The sequence below is a fragment of the Vulpes vulpes genome, chromosome 16, assembly GCF_048418805.1.
Source record: "Vulpes vulpes isolate BD-2025 chromosome 16, VulVul3, whole genome shotgun sequence".
Classification (NCBI taxonomy): Eukaryota; Metazoa; Chordata; class Mammalia; order Carnivora; family Canidae; genus Vulpes; species Vulpes vulpes.
In genome coordinates this window covers 95,549,233-95,563,457 of record NC_132795.1, presented here as the reverse complement: position 1 = coordinate 95,563,457, position 14,225 = coordinate 95,549,233, and positions in this window count along the sequence as shown.

Genomic DNA, 14,225 nt, shown 5'->3' with positions numbered 1-14,225 from the left:
ATTGGTGCCGGCATGTCACAGCAACGTGAATAATCTACGACCTGAGGGTAGAATGTGGAAGCTAAAACAAAATGAGTGTAAGTTCTTTGACGTTCTTTCTGTTGAAAGGTGGGTCTATATGTCTTTCTCAGGCGTGTGCTGGAACTGGCTCCCACCAGCTCTTGAGAACCGATTGTGTTCATCTTGGCCCATCAGCTTGTTCAGTGAAATCGGCTGTGGTGGAGGTTTTTACACCTCAAGAACGGGCAAGTGCTGAAAATCAGGACTTTTTTTTCCCCCCTGGAGAGCTGGTTGTTAAGCATTCACCAGCACTTCATGGCTTGTACTGAAACATTTCTGAGGGACACCTGGGTGGTTCAGCGGTTCAACCTCTGCCTTTGGCTCAGGGCGTGACCCCGGGGTCCCGAGATCAAGTCCTGCATAGGGAGCCTGCTTCTCCCTCTGCCTGTGTCTCTGCCTCTCTCTCTGTGTCTCTCATGAATCACTCAATCAATCAATCCTTTTTTTTTTTTTTTTAAAGAAACATTTCTGAGATGTTGGTAGGGGCAGGGATGAGTAGTTCATATAGAGTCTGATTGACTCCCGTTCCCTCTTCTGACCCACACTCACTATCCATTCTTGTTCTGAAAAGTTCAGAAGAACAAATAGTTGGCATTACCTAAAGGGGTTAAGTGATTTACCTGAGAGAGGTAACCATGACACATCCACAGCCATCACTTTATTTGATGGGTTAATCCAGCAATGTTTGGAGTGTGGTCAAGGGACTCTTGGGAGTTTCCAAGGTCAAAACTATTAGTAAACTATTACTAATGGCACTAAGGTATTATCTTCCTTTTCATCCTTAGTTTCTCATGAATATATAGTAGAGATTCCATCATACATTTGGAAGATGTGCCTAATTCAAGAAATCAATATTCTCCAAATGACAATGATGGCATAAAATTATGCCTGGGTGAAGTTCCATTCACAGTAGAGGAAACACTAATGGATTTTAATGTAACAATCTGAAAACTTTATTGATACAGGTTCAGATTTCTTAGCACTTGTTGAGTTTTAGTGTAATATTCAATCAGCACTGATGAGTTTTGATGTAATGTCAAAGAAGAATATCTAGATTTATCTGACAAGACTATTAAAATACACACCCCCCTTCTCTCGCCTCATACGTTTCTGTGTGAGGCTAGATTTTCTGCATATCCTTCAACTAAAACAACAGCTCTGAACAGATGGATGCAAAAGCCGACAGGGGAACCCAGCTATCTTCTATTAATCTGGATAGAAAGGCTTCAAAAATTCTAAAACAACACCACTCTTCTCATTGATTTACTTTGTTTTGGTAAATGTAGTTATTGTAATAAAAATGCTACTTATGCTTCTACTTAATGGGTCTATTGTTATTTTGAAACAAGTTAGTAAGCATTTAAAATATTTCTTTTTTAAAAATATTTTACTTATTTATTTTAGAGTGAGAGAGAGAGAGAGAGAGACAGACAGAGAGAGAGAGTGTGCACATGTGCACGGGGAGAGGGGCAGAAAGAGTGAATCTCAAGCAGACTCCGTGCCAAACCGGAGCCCTACATGGGACTCGATCTCACAAACCTGAGATCATGACCTAAGCTGAAATCAAGAGTCAGATGCTTCACTGACTGAGCCACCCAGGAGGCTCTGAAATACTTCTTATTTTAAATTACTAATTTGGTAAAGGTGGTAGATACAACCCATATAAAATAGAAATTATCTGGGGATGTCAGTTGTTAAGGGTCTAAAAGTGTCCTGGAGCTAAGGGGTGGGAAGCCTCTGGATTACCCCATCATCACTTCACTGTCTGCATGGGTCCCATTGGTTGTTGATGGAAGGAAGTGGGAGAAAGTCATAAATACCTTCCGAGGATGTGTGGGAGTTTCTCAGGAATGAGAAACTGGGTTCTAGGGAAGCTAAGGGACTTTTCCAGGGATACTTCATACTTACCTGGTCCAGAGGAGGGCAACTTAGGAGCTCCCCATTCAGTACCCGTTTTGCGGAGTCTGTTCTCTTGGGATGCCCATAGGGTGCCATGCACGGTTAAGTTCTTGGCAGGTGAGTTTGGATCATGGTGCTGGCAGTGATTCGGAGGGCACCCAGGGAACCTGGCCTTACTTGGGGACGTCTGGGTCTCAACTGGCTGTACATCAAACACAGGCCTCGTAGACCTACCAGCTGTGATGCTTTATAGGTTCTCCACTACTGAGAGATTAAGTCACAGATTTAGCAAATCTTAAGCTCTCCATACTATGTTTTGTGGGGACCTCAGCCATTCCTGTCCACATGCTCAGTGTTAATAGCGGCAGACTGGGGAGTTCAGCAGCTCAACGTCTGTTTACAAATATGAATATTATTACTAGTGCTATTTAACATTTACTGAGCACATAGTGGTTTTCCAAACATTGTACATGAGCCCACCACACATTAGGCACTAGAGGTCACTAGGGGCCTGGGAAGAGCACTGTGCTCCACTGTGGGTTGGAGTTACAGTCTGGCAAGGTGAGGGGAGGCCGGGGAGGGATAGAATGGGCAAGTGCTTGGCGGTGACCTGGAGAGCGGTGCCGATGTGCTCACCTTTCCCTGCTCTGTCTTATTTGATTAAAAAACAAAGCAAAACTGAGCCCAGCCTAAAGCAAGGATTTTCAGCACGAGGGCATCTGGTTTGAAAAGCCTTGTAGCTTAAAGGCCGGTGTGAAACATTCCTCTTTTCTACTTGGAGGAAAGCAGAGGACCACCCAGTGAATTTTCCCTGTAGCTCTCAGTTTCATTTCAGTAAGAGGGAGGGGAAGGAAGGAGAGCTCCGCTGGGTAGTAGATCATCTTCCACGTGACAGTGCTGTACAGAAAAATCACAGCTATTTTGTCTCTTTAATTCCATTGGATGGGACAGACACTGCTGACTTACTACTTGAAAGCTACAAAAAGGTCTGCGTGACCCAGAGTTTTCCCCTCCAGGCCTTCTGTAAGTTCCTACCACTCCCACCATTAGCAAGACTCCTTGGGGACCTTGGGGAGCTGTGTTCATTTTAACTGACCGGACGTGTTCTCACGCTCATTTGCACAACTTAGTCCCATGATTTGGTCCTTGGTCAGCATCCCGCACGGTGACCGACACCCAGGTCTCTCCAGCCGCCCCGAGTCCCTCTGTGAATCCCTCACCAGCTGACACTTAACAGTTCTCAACCTTAATTCTCGTATGAAGACTTACCTGTCTCATGTTCCAGTTCCTCTGACCACTTGTCCTGGCCCCTAAGTTATTTGTATCCTCCCCCAAATGTTTATTCATTAGATCTGGGGTGTCACACTGTGTTTTAAAGAGCCCAGAAAGTCCCATAAAAGTACATTTCACCCACTGTGGAACCCACTGGGGAACCAGGATGGCTGACCCCAGGCTAGCAATTGGGTTATACCCGTGTAGCACCACTTGTGATTTTTCTATAATTTTGCTTCCTTGTAAATTTCCCTTTAAAGGCTCTTGCTTGTAAAAAAAAAAAAAAAATGACATCAGAATGAATGTCACTGATTACCCTCTAATAACCTAGAGGACAGGAATGGTCTGGGGAGGCTTGCTTGCGTCCCATGTTGCCCAGAGCTCGCCCTTTTCATCTGTTCCTGTCACTAAAGGAACTAGAGGGGAAAACAATCAAATAGAGTCTCATACAAGGAAAGGGTCTAGTGGCTGAGGCAAATCCCTTCATTTTGGCCAATTTTCCCTCCTAACTTTTTAAACTATGAAACGGACATGATGGAAACATGGACAAAACAAAGTTGATCAGAAAGTAAGCATTCACGTCACCACCACCCAGATCAAAAAAGAGAACGTGACCAGCTCTTCTGAGTTCCCTCCCCTACCCCATCCTTCTATCTATCATTACCCCCAAATGAACCACTCTTGGAAGCTTTATAGCAATTACTTCCTGGCTTTTCACCTTAGCAGGCGTCCCTAAACAGGGAGAGAGCTTAGTCTATTCCTGGTTTTGAACTTTATATTAACGGAATAATAAAATCTGGCTTCTTTTGCTAAAAGCCATCCCTTTATTCCCCACGTCTCTGCCCCCCTCTTCCAAGAAATGCATTCTGTAAATCTTAGAAAGGACTGCAAAAACCTGTCTACATTATAAGACTATAATGAGAAAAAGTAGTTGGGTAACAGTGATTCTTAACAAATGTCTTCAGCTTGGAGGAGCTTGGAGGTAATCGCAGTGGGTGGGTATGAAAGTAAATGCAGCATCACTGTAGTTAGAATTTATGGAAGAATGTTCACGGGAAGGACTTTCTATTTTAACCTCACAGATGCTTACAATTCTGGAGAAGCAGGTATATGGCAAACAGAAGCGTCTACTGCTTCTTCACCTCCCCTTTTTTTCTTCTTCTAAAGTCTCCTCGGTAAGGACACAAAGAGATATATGTTTTTCTAGGGTCACCTAGAGAGACAGGGGCAACTGGGAATGCAAGCAGCGCCCCCTCCCCCCCACTTGGGTCTGGCCTTCTGCCCTCGTGGCTCCCACCTCCTTCTGATGGTGAATGTTGAGAGATGGTGATGGATGGTTAGTCACAAATAGTTTTCAATTTGCCAAAGTGCACCCGGCTTTCTCTGAACCTCTTTGAAATGCTTTTAGAGCAACGTGGAGAATGGAATTCAGCAACAATTCTCCACAGCTGCAGTCAGAATACAGGGACCCCCAGGAGCAGCTGGGGGCAGTTGTTTTCATGTTTCGTACTTGCTGATTCCTTAAAAGTCTTTTCAGAAGGTTCTGGAAGGTCCTGTGATGTCCATATACTGAGAGACTAAGTCTGAAGCAGACCCTTAGCTCCCAGGCCCTTACCCCAAATTTGACAAACGTTTGTCTCCACCTCTTGCCAGCAAACATGTTCTCTCAGCAGCTCCTTCAGTGTGCTTCCTCCTGTCCACCCCTCCACCCGTCCTCCCACCAAGCCCCACGTGTGGGAGTGTTCATCCTGTGGTGGCTCTCTCTGTTCAGTGAAGGGAACCCTCCTAGAGAAGTCAGGATTTCTTGGTTCTGGTCTCAACTGTAGCTTTCACTCAGCTCCATGACCTCATCTCTTTTGGTCTCAGTTTCCACAACTATAAACCACGTAGTTAGACGGAAGACCTTAGGATCCCTTTCTGTGGGGCGTTATCTACGATGTTCCAGGGTAAGGGGTTGGTTGCAGTGGAAGTTGGAAACCCTTGCTTTGACAGGCCCGTTTTTTTTTAATTTTTTTTAAATTTTTTTTTTAAATTTATTTATGATAGTCACAGAGAGATAGAGAGAGAGGCAGAGACACAGGCAGAGGGAGAAGCAGGCTCCATGCACCGGGAGCCCGACGTGGGATTCGATCCTGGGTCTCCAGGATTGCGCCCTGGGCCAAAGGCAGGCGCCAAACCGCTGTGCCACCCAGGGATCCCTGACAGGCCCGTTTTTACATGGATATGGAATAAGTAGCCTTTCTTGAGTTAAGCTTTAACAAATGATGAAGGACTCTGGTATACAATAAAGCAAAACAGAACTGTCCCTCCCCCCGCCCCCCATTGAAAATCTCTCCCACAACAAATAAATAATTTTTCCTTCTCCAGTTATCTGTCACGGTCCCTGAAATGTCACCAATGGATCCTTACTTTTCCTTTTGCATATTTTGTGATTCTTCTAGAGTCTCTTATAGAAAGACGTAAATATCCCTTAAAAGGCAGACTGGATGATGCTGTCATCCGTGAGGTTAGTGGTTTGACAAAGGACTGAGTTACCAGCACTGAGGACAAGCAGGCAGCCTGTAGTGCTGTTCAAGGCCGTTCCCAACTCGAGGGGCTATATTCTATGCCTGTTCTTCTCAAACTTCAATGAACCTACAAATCACCCAGGGGGTTCTTGTGAAATACGTAGTTTGATTCAGGGGGTCTGTGTGGAACCTGAGAATCTGCATTTCAGAAATAGGCTCCCCAGAGATGCTGATGGCACGAGTCCCCAGAGCACATCGGAGAGGCAGGAATTGATAACCCTGTTTCTACCCACAGCTAATGGGACTTAAAGGGTTGAACATCTGACTCCAGCCAATCTGTGAGCTGACCTCTGATAAAAAAGGGACGATGAACTAATCAGGAATTTAAATAGGACGGAAGATGGGCAGTGGTTTCAGGAGCAGGAGTGGAAATATCTAATGAAGAAGACACACACGGAGAAGACCCAACTCATCTCGTTGACACTATGAGAGAAGGACCCTATGAAGATGGCCTTACTAGGGCAGGAGCTGTCAGCCGGGATCCCAAACACTGAGTGACCTTCCTGTTCTGTCTCTATCGGGACTGCTGGTCTCTACTTCTCATTTGTCCTCTGAGGTCTGGTTGCTGAGATTTTCTTCAAGGTTCCCGGGGGTGGGCGGTGGGGGCCCAGCAAGGTCAATGAGATTCCTACTGATTCGTGAAGACTCCAGGTTGAACAGAAAAGTCTGGCATTTGGATGGGGATGTACAACCGGGTAGGGTCTAACCGTGAGAACTTTGGATTGCTGTTTAGATGGCTTGAAAGACTTGGACCCTTGGAGTCAGAGGTATGTGGGGTGAGAGGGAGCGCAGAGGTAATGGAGGGTGAGGAGAGTCAGATGTTATGGTTTGTCCAAGGTGCCTTACAACTATTATCAGTGTTGTCCGTCTATTTGTAAGGATTTGGATTGTCACTCACGTATTATTTTTCTAGAATGATCTTCTTCCGCTCCGTCCTCGTGGCTGCTGAGAGAGCACTTACCTTCCTGTGTCTATGACATAGCACATATAGCACTCCAGCCCCTTGCCCCAGTTGATCGGTCCAGCAATGGACAGCTCCTCTTCAATTGTTTTGGAAGAGTTAGAGAGGAGTTGGCCTTAATTCTTCTTAAAATATTTGTTAGAATTTACCAGTGAAACCATTTGGTGGTACTGGAATTCTCTTTTTTTCGTGGGTTTTGGATTATTGATTCCATCTCCTTACTTGCTGTGGGTCTGTTCAGATTTTTGTTTTTGTTTTTTTCATGACTCAGACTTGCCAGTTTGCATGTTTCTAGGAATTTACCCATTTCTTCTGTGTTGTCCAGTTTGTTGGCATATAGTGGTTCTCAGTAGTCTCAGAATCCTTTGTATGTCTGTGGCAACAGTTATCTCTTCTTTCATTTATTTGCACCCTTTCTCTTCTTTTCATAGTAATTCTTGCCAAAGATTCGTCAGTTTTATTTATCCTTTCAAAAAGCAACTCTTTGTTGATCTTTTCTATTATTTGTCTTTTCTCTATTTCATTTCTTTTTGCTCTGACCTTTGTTATCTTCTTTCTTCTGCTAACTATGGGCTTAGTTTGTTCTTGTTTCTCAAATTCCTTTAGGTGTAAGTTATGTTGTTTATTTGTGATCTTCCTTTCTATAAAATATAGGGATTTATTAAATGCTATAAACTTCCCTCTTAAAACTTATTTTGCTACATTCCTTAAATTTTGGTATGTTGTGTTTCCTTTTTCATTTGCCTCAAGATTTTTTTTGATTTCCCTTTTAATTTTCTCACTTACCTATTGGTTGTTCAGGACTGTTGTTAAGTTTCCACATACTTGTCAACTTTCCAGGTTTCCCCCTATTATTGATTTCTAGTTTCTTACCATCATGGTCAGAAAAGATCCTTGGTCTGACTTCAATCTTCTTAAATTTAAGACTTGTTTTGTAACCCAACATATGGTCTGTCCTGTAGAATGTTTCATATGCCTTTGAGAAGAGTGTGTATTTTGCTATTGTTTTATAGAATGTTTTATATATATTTGTTAGATTAGTGTGGCATTTAGTTTAAGTCTCATGTTTCCTTATTGATTTTCTACGTAGATGCTCTGAATATGTTGAAAGTAGAGTATTGTAGTCTCTCCTTTAATTGTATTGTTGTCTATTAGTCTATCCAGGTCTGTATTTTCTAAATATTTTTAAGTACTCCAACATTGGGTCTTGATGGATTTACCTCTTTATAATTATATAATAATTATTTGTCTCTTGTTAAAAATTTTAAAGTGTATTTTGTTTGATTTAAGTATAGTAACCCATGTTCTCTTTTGTTTTCCATTTGAGTGGAATATCCTTTCTATCCCTTCTTTTTGAGCCTGTGTGTCCCCTTGAAGCTGAAGTGGGTCTTTTGTAGGTAGCATATTGTTGTGTGTTGTTTTTTATCCACTTAGCCATTCTGTATCTTTTGATTAGAGAATTTAGTCCATTTACATTTAAAGGAATGGGTAAGGACTTACTATTGCCATCTTGTTAATTATTTTCTGGATGTTTTATAATTCTTGTGTTCCTCTCTTGCTATCTTTCTTTGCAAACTGATAATTTTCCTAGTACTGTACTTTGGTTCCCTTCTCTATCTTGCCTATATCTACTATATAGGTTTTTGTTTGTGGTTACCCTAAGGCTAACTCAAAACGTTTTATTGATGTAACAGTTTATTTTAAGCTGATAGTAGCTTAACTTCAATCACACACAAAAACTCTACACTTTTACTCACCCATTTTATGTTTTTGATGCCACAATTTAATCTTTTTATATTGTATATCCATTAACAAATTATTGTAGCTATAGCTGCTTTTAACACTTTCATCATTTAACCTTTATACTAGAGTTAAGTTGTTAAAATACCACCGTATTACATATTAGAATATTTGAAATCTGACTACTTACTTTTTACCTGTGTGTTGTATATTCTCATATGTTTTTATGTTACTCATTAGTATCTTTTTATTTCATGTTGTAAGACTCCTTTCAGCATTTCATGTAAGGCAGGTCTAGTGGTGATGAACTCTCTCAGCTTTTGTTTATTTGGGAAAATATTTCTCCCTCATTTCTGAAGGATAATTTTGCTTGGTAAAGTATTGTTAATTTTTTTAAAATTTATTTTTCTTTTTACTCTTCTGATTGAATAATTTTGAATGATCTTCACTGATCACTGAGCTGAACTCTGTTGAACTTTTCAGTTCAGTCATTGTATTTTTCAGCTCCAAAATTTCTGTTTGATTCTTTTTTTATGTTTTCTCTTTGTTAAATTTCTCATTTTGCTCTTATGTTATTTTCATGATATTACTAAATTGCTTATCTGTTTTCTTGTAGTTCTTTGAGCATCTTTAGAACAATTATTTTGAATTCTTCACAGGGAAATTCATGTTTCTCCATTGTTTTGTGTTCAGTTACTGGAAGTTTATTATGTTTATTTGGTGGTGTCATGTTTCCTTGATTTCTCATGATTCCTATAGCCTTGTATAGGTGGCTGTGCATTCAGAGAAGCAGTGATTTTTTCCCCCCTTAATTTATGGACTGAATTTGTTTTAGGAAAAAACATTCATCTGTAGCACTTTAGAGCATGCTATGATCTCAGGCGTAGTGATGTAAGGTGCCAACTGCAGAGGCATATGGTGGCTTCTAGTCCAGGGAATCATGATGTCTCTTTGGCTCAGGTCACTGACGTCCACATCATCAACAACTGTGAGGTCCTCGTCAAGTGTGGCAGGGATCTGCAGTGGCTGCAAGGGCTGTTGGTGTTCTCAGTGGCACCTCTTGGTCCAGTGGACTGGGGACCAGGGCAGGCAGCAGTGGTGGCCAGAGGCAATGATGTGTAATACTCAGCTGCGGGTACTTAGACAGGCATGTGGTGGTAGTGGCCAAGGTCAGCAGCAAGATCCCGGGCCATCTGCAGGCACACTTGTAGCTGCAGTGGCTTTGCTGTTGATGTGCACTCTGGTGATTGCAGTGTCTCCCCATGCATGCATGCCTGGTGGTGGAGACTGGTGAGCAGAGTCAGGCCAGGACTGTGTAGTTGCACAGCTGGCATAGCTAGCTGCAAGTGAGCCTAGTTGTGCAGGCCAGGGAGCACAGAGAGGGCTGGATCTAGGCCCGCAAGCAGCTACAAGTGCTCTGGCTGTTGGTGTACACTTTTACGGTGGTGTGCACATGGCAGTAGAAGCTAGTGATGACAACCAGCCTGGTGGTATGTAAGTGCACAGTTGAAGGGCTAGCCCCAAGAGTACACAAGGTCATAGGGGTCAGCTGTGGGCACCTATGCTCATGTGTCTTATTTGTGCAACTACAGAGGCCTGGGTTGGCTGCTGGTATCCCAGGCTCTGCTGGGGCCAGGGATGGGCTCAGGTGGGGAGGGACTCAAGTGGTTGGCATCTGCAAATGGAAATACCTGTGGGGTGAAAACTGGTGCTATCTGCAAAGGTCTGGCTGCTGTGTGGCAGTTGGTTTCTTAGTGGCAGATGCTACTGGGTCCTCTGCAGAGTGAGTCACTGGGAGCCCTGGTCGCTCCCACCACATGGCTGATACTGGTAGCCTTTGCTCTTCTCCCTTTTCCCAGCTGTCTTTTTTTTTTTTTTTAAAGATTTTATTTATTTATTCATGAGAGACAAAGAGAGAGAGAGAGGCAGAGACATAGAGAGAGAAGCAGAGAGAGAAGCAGGCTCCATGCAGGGAGCCTGATGTGGGAGTCGATCCTAGGACTTCAGGACCATGCCCTGGGCCACCGATAGGCAGGCACTAAACCGCTGAGCCACCCAGGGATCCTCTTCAAGCTGTCTTTATAAGTCTTGGCCTTGCTGATCGCTAGAGGGGGTGAAACTAAAGTGGATCCTTTGTACAGTGTCCTGGAAGGCTGGGGAAGCTGGTTGCTCACCCTACTCCCTCTTTCCTTGTGAAGGGAACTCTTTGTAGCTGAGAAGTTCCGTCCTGGCACTGACCTGTGCCAGACTTGGGGATGGAGTGATGCTGGCACAAGGAAATTGCTGTTCCTTCACTTTTTGTGTAGTTCTCCAGTTTTTTGTTCTGCTATGTTGCTGAATTTTGAGTGGACTCTTGAGCTCTCTCAGAGCTTTTTGTCCATGGCTAGCTGTCTAAGTGTTGATCTTTGTTGGGGGACAGAACCTGGGATCTCCTACTTTGCCATCCTGGTGATGGCACTCCCAGTTTTCAATTCTTGATAGCACTTAATCTTCATAACCCTTGGGGAGGAGGGAAAAGAACAGTGTTGGAGGGAGCAGGAAATGTCAGCTTCTGGTCCTTGAGGGCCCTCCTCTATGTGATTATGGTTAAGCCATTTTCCTCCATGTACTGCAGTTACCTGTGTTATATGGGGATAATAATGCCTTCTCTTTCTAAGGGCAGGAAGGCTGGATGAGTGGCTTCTGTTTGGGGCATAAAAGCAGAACTTTCTAAGAGCCCCTCTCAGATCAGATTAAAATTTTAGAGGTCTTCAGCACTCAAAGATTTTAGTGTCCCCCTCCCCATGTAAAGAAATCTAACAGAATTCTTACTACATTGTTGTTTTTTCACTTTTAAAACAATTAATTCTTTTTCAAAACATTTTTTTCACACTGTTTTTGGAGTCCTTGGAATTGCAGGTGGCTTTAGTATGTACTCAGAAGCCAAATGGGCCTGTTGGTCCATCTAGTATCGGTACACGACCATGTGCTAGCATCGAGACCAGCAGGGGGTCCCCCTGCCCACTGACAGTGCTCCAGCCTTCGACTGAATGGGAAGTGGGCCTGGTTGGTATCCAAGACTGTCTCCTTCTATTTTTCTAACAATAGGCAAGAAGCCAGCAGGACAGGCCTTGATCCTCCATTCACCCCTCATTAACTCAGGGGGCACTGGGATTGCCTGGGAGAGCATTGGTTTGGAGACAGCAGACCAATGGATTTCAATGCCGGCTTTATCCATTTCTACTTAGGGGGCTTGCATGAGTTTCTTTACCTTTCTTCACTGCTTAAATGGTGTTGCTACGACCTCATAAGACTGTGAGGAATAAGTAGCAAAATACCTTAGGGCAAGCTGCCTGGCCATCTAAGTGGTCAGTATGTCCTTGGCGTGCACATGCTTCCGGGCACGTGTGGGGGACTCAGTAAGTATCCATTGCGTACCTCGTCTCTTCATCCCCACTGTGGTTCTCAGAGTCGTGACTCTCATTGAGATGGTAGGTAGTAGTGTGCAAAATTCTCAATTGCTTGTGAGTGAGTTGGTAAAGGGGATGGAAGGAAGGCCCGCTTCTCCGCGGTGGCTGGAGTGCCTCCGGAACGTGGTCTGATGTGGTTGCTGGCTTCTTTGCAAATTTTGTTTGGTGGCCAGGATTTAGAACTGTGGCGTTGAAACTGAGCTCGTGCTACAAAGCATTTTATATATATTTATTTTATTCAGGTCGCTATTTACAGACTGATCCCGACTACAGACTCACGGACAGCAGTGTTGAGTAGGAATTTCCCAGCAAAGCACCGAAGTGATACCATGATGACAGTGTTGTCTCGTGTGGTAATAGACACAGGAACTACTGGCATTTGTTTTGTTATTTACTTATGTGTTTTTTAATTCTTTTACTCTGCCTCTGTGTTCATTGTCTATTTTGGTGTGTAACCAACTTCAGCAGTGTAGACAGCGGCATCTATTACCTCTGCTTCTGTGAGTCAGGAACCAGTTGTGGCTTACGGGGCCTGTCACAGGGCTGCAGTAAAGTGTCCACTGGTGCTGGGCAGTGATCCGTGTCTAAGCTTATTCATGGTCATGGGCAGGACCCCTTCCTTGCAGGCTGTTTGACAGGGCACCTCAGTTTCTCACTGGGTGTTGGCCAGAAGCCATCGTCAGTTCCTTGCCATGTGAGCCTCTCCGCAGGGCAGCTTTCAACATGTCGGTTTGCTCTGAGCAAGTGAGAGAGAGAGAGAGAGAGAGAGAGAGAGACAGTCTTTTGTAGCCGAGTCACTTCTGAAGAAGTGGCGTCCTATCGCTGTTGCCCTGTCCTGGTCATTGGAAGTAAGTCACTAGGTCCAGCCCACCCTCAACGGGAGGCAGTACGCGAGGGTGTGGACACCAGGAGGTGGGGGCCCCAGGAGCTGGTGTTGGGGACGTCGCAGAGGCAGCGGTGGCTGGAGCGTGCCACGTCAGACACCCCTAGGTGACAGACAACTACTGAAACATTTCACGGTTGAAGTGTTGAGTAGGAGCCTTAAACTATCACTCGGCCGGAGCACAGGGAAGATGGGAGAGGGAGAAACGGGTAGTGAGAGCTGTTGCAAGGAGGCTTACAAGAAGGCCACATGAGGATGTTCGTTGTATCCCACCGACCTGGAAGTCAAGGCCAGCCTCAGGTCACAGGGCGCGCCTTGGGCCTCTGGCCAAGCTCTTTCTCCTGTTTCAACTGCCCTTTTTTTTTTTTTTTAATTGGAGTATAAGGAACATAGTGTTATATTAGTTTCAGGCGTACAACATACTGATTCAACAACCCTCTACATTACTAGATGCTCACCATGATGGTATTTGTCGTATTTTAATCCAGGTATGGGATGGTGGCAGTGTTCTCTCAACAGGTTTATGTCATAACAGTGAGAGCTAATTTTGGGGTACTGCATTTTGGGTCCCTGTTCTAACTCCTCATCCTCATTCAGAGATGGGGAGAGCACAGAGAAAGGGTGGAAAGGTGGTGACTACGTTGGAAGGAAATGGAATGTACCCCACTTAGAACCCAACTACTATGCTGCGCATACGTTTTTATGCACTGAAGTTTCTGGGGTTCTGTGCACTCACTTGAGAATGAAGAAGAATTATTTAAAAAAAATTTTTTTATTGGAGTTCAATTTGCCAACATATAGCATAACACCCAGTGCTCATCCCGCCGTGTCCCCCTCAGTGTCCATCACCCAGTCACCCCAACCGCCCGCTCACCTCCCCTTCCACTACTCCTTGTTCATTTCCCAGAGTTAGGGGTCTCTCATGTCTTGTCACCCTCACTGATATTTTCACTCATTAAGAAGAATTCGAACACCTCAAGAAGAGCTGTAGTGCTGGCTCCCACCCCAAGCCATCCAGAGCAGTCTTCAACACGAACCACATCCCGATGAAGTGTTGCTCTGTTTCAGGGTTGCTGCAGAGCTCCGGGCTTCAGGGGCTCATCTCGTGGTCAAGGGTTTAATAGGTAGCTCTTAGAGGAAAAGAACAAGAAGATTTGATGTTGATGCTTACGATCTTGACGTGTACTTTGCAAGGGTTTGGAGGGACCAAGTGACTTGTCCAAGGTCCAACCCCTGAGATGACTGGGTTGCGTTCTCCGTTTCTGTGGTGCTACCTCCTAGCTCAGGACACTGTCTGAGCTTCCCTTGGAAGAGCTGATGGCACCCATCTTGGATGTTCAGCTTGGCAGGGCTTTTGGTTTGTCTGTTGACTTCATCTGTGACCTGTGGGTGAG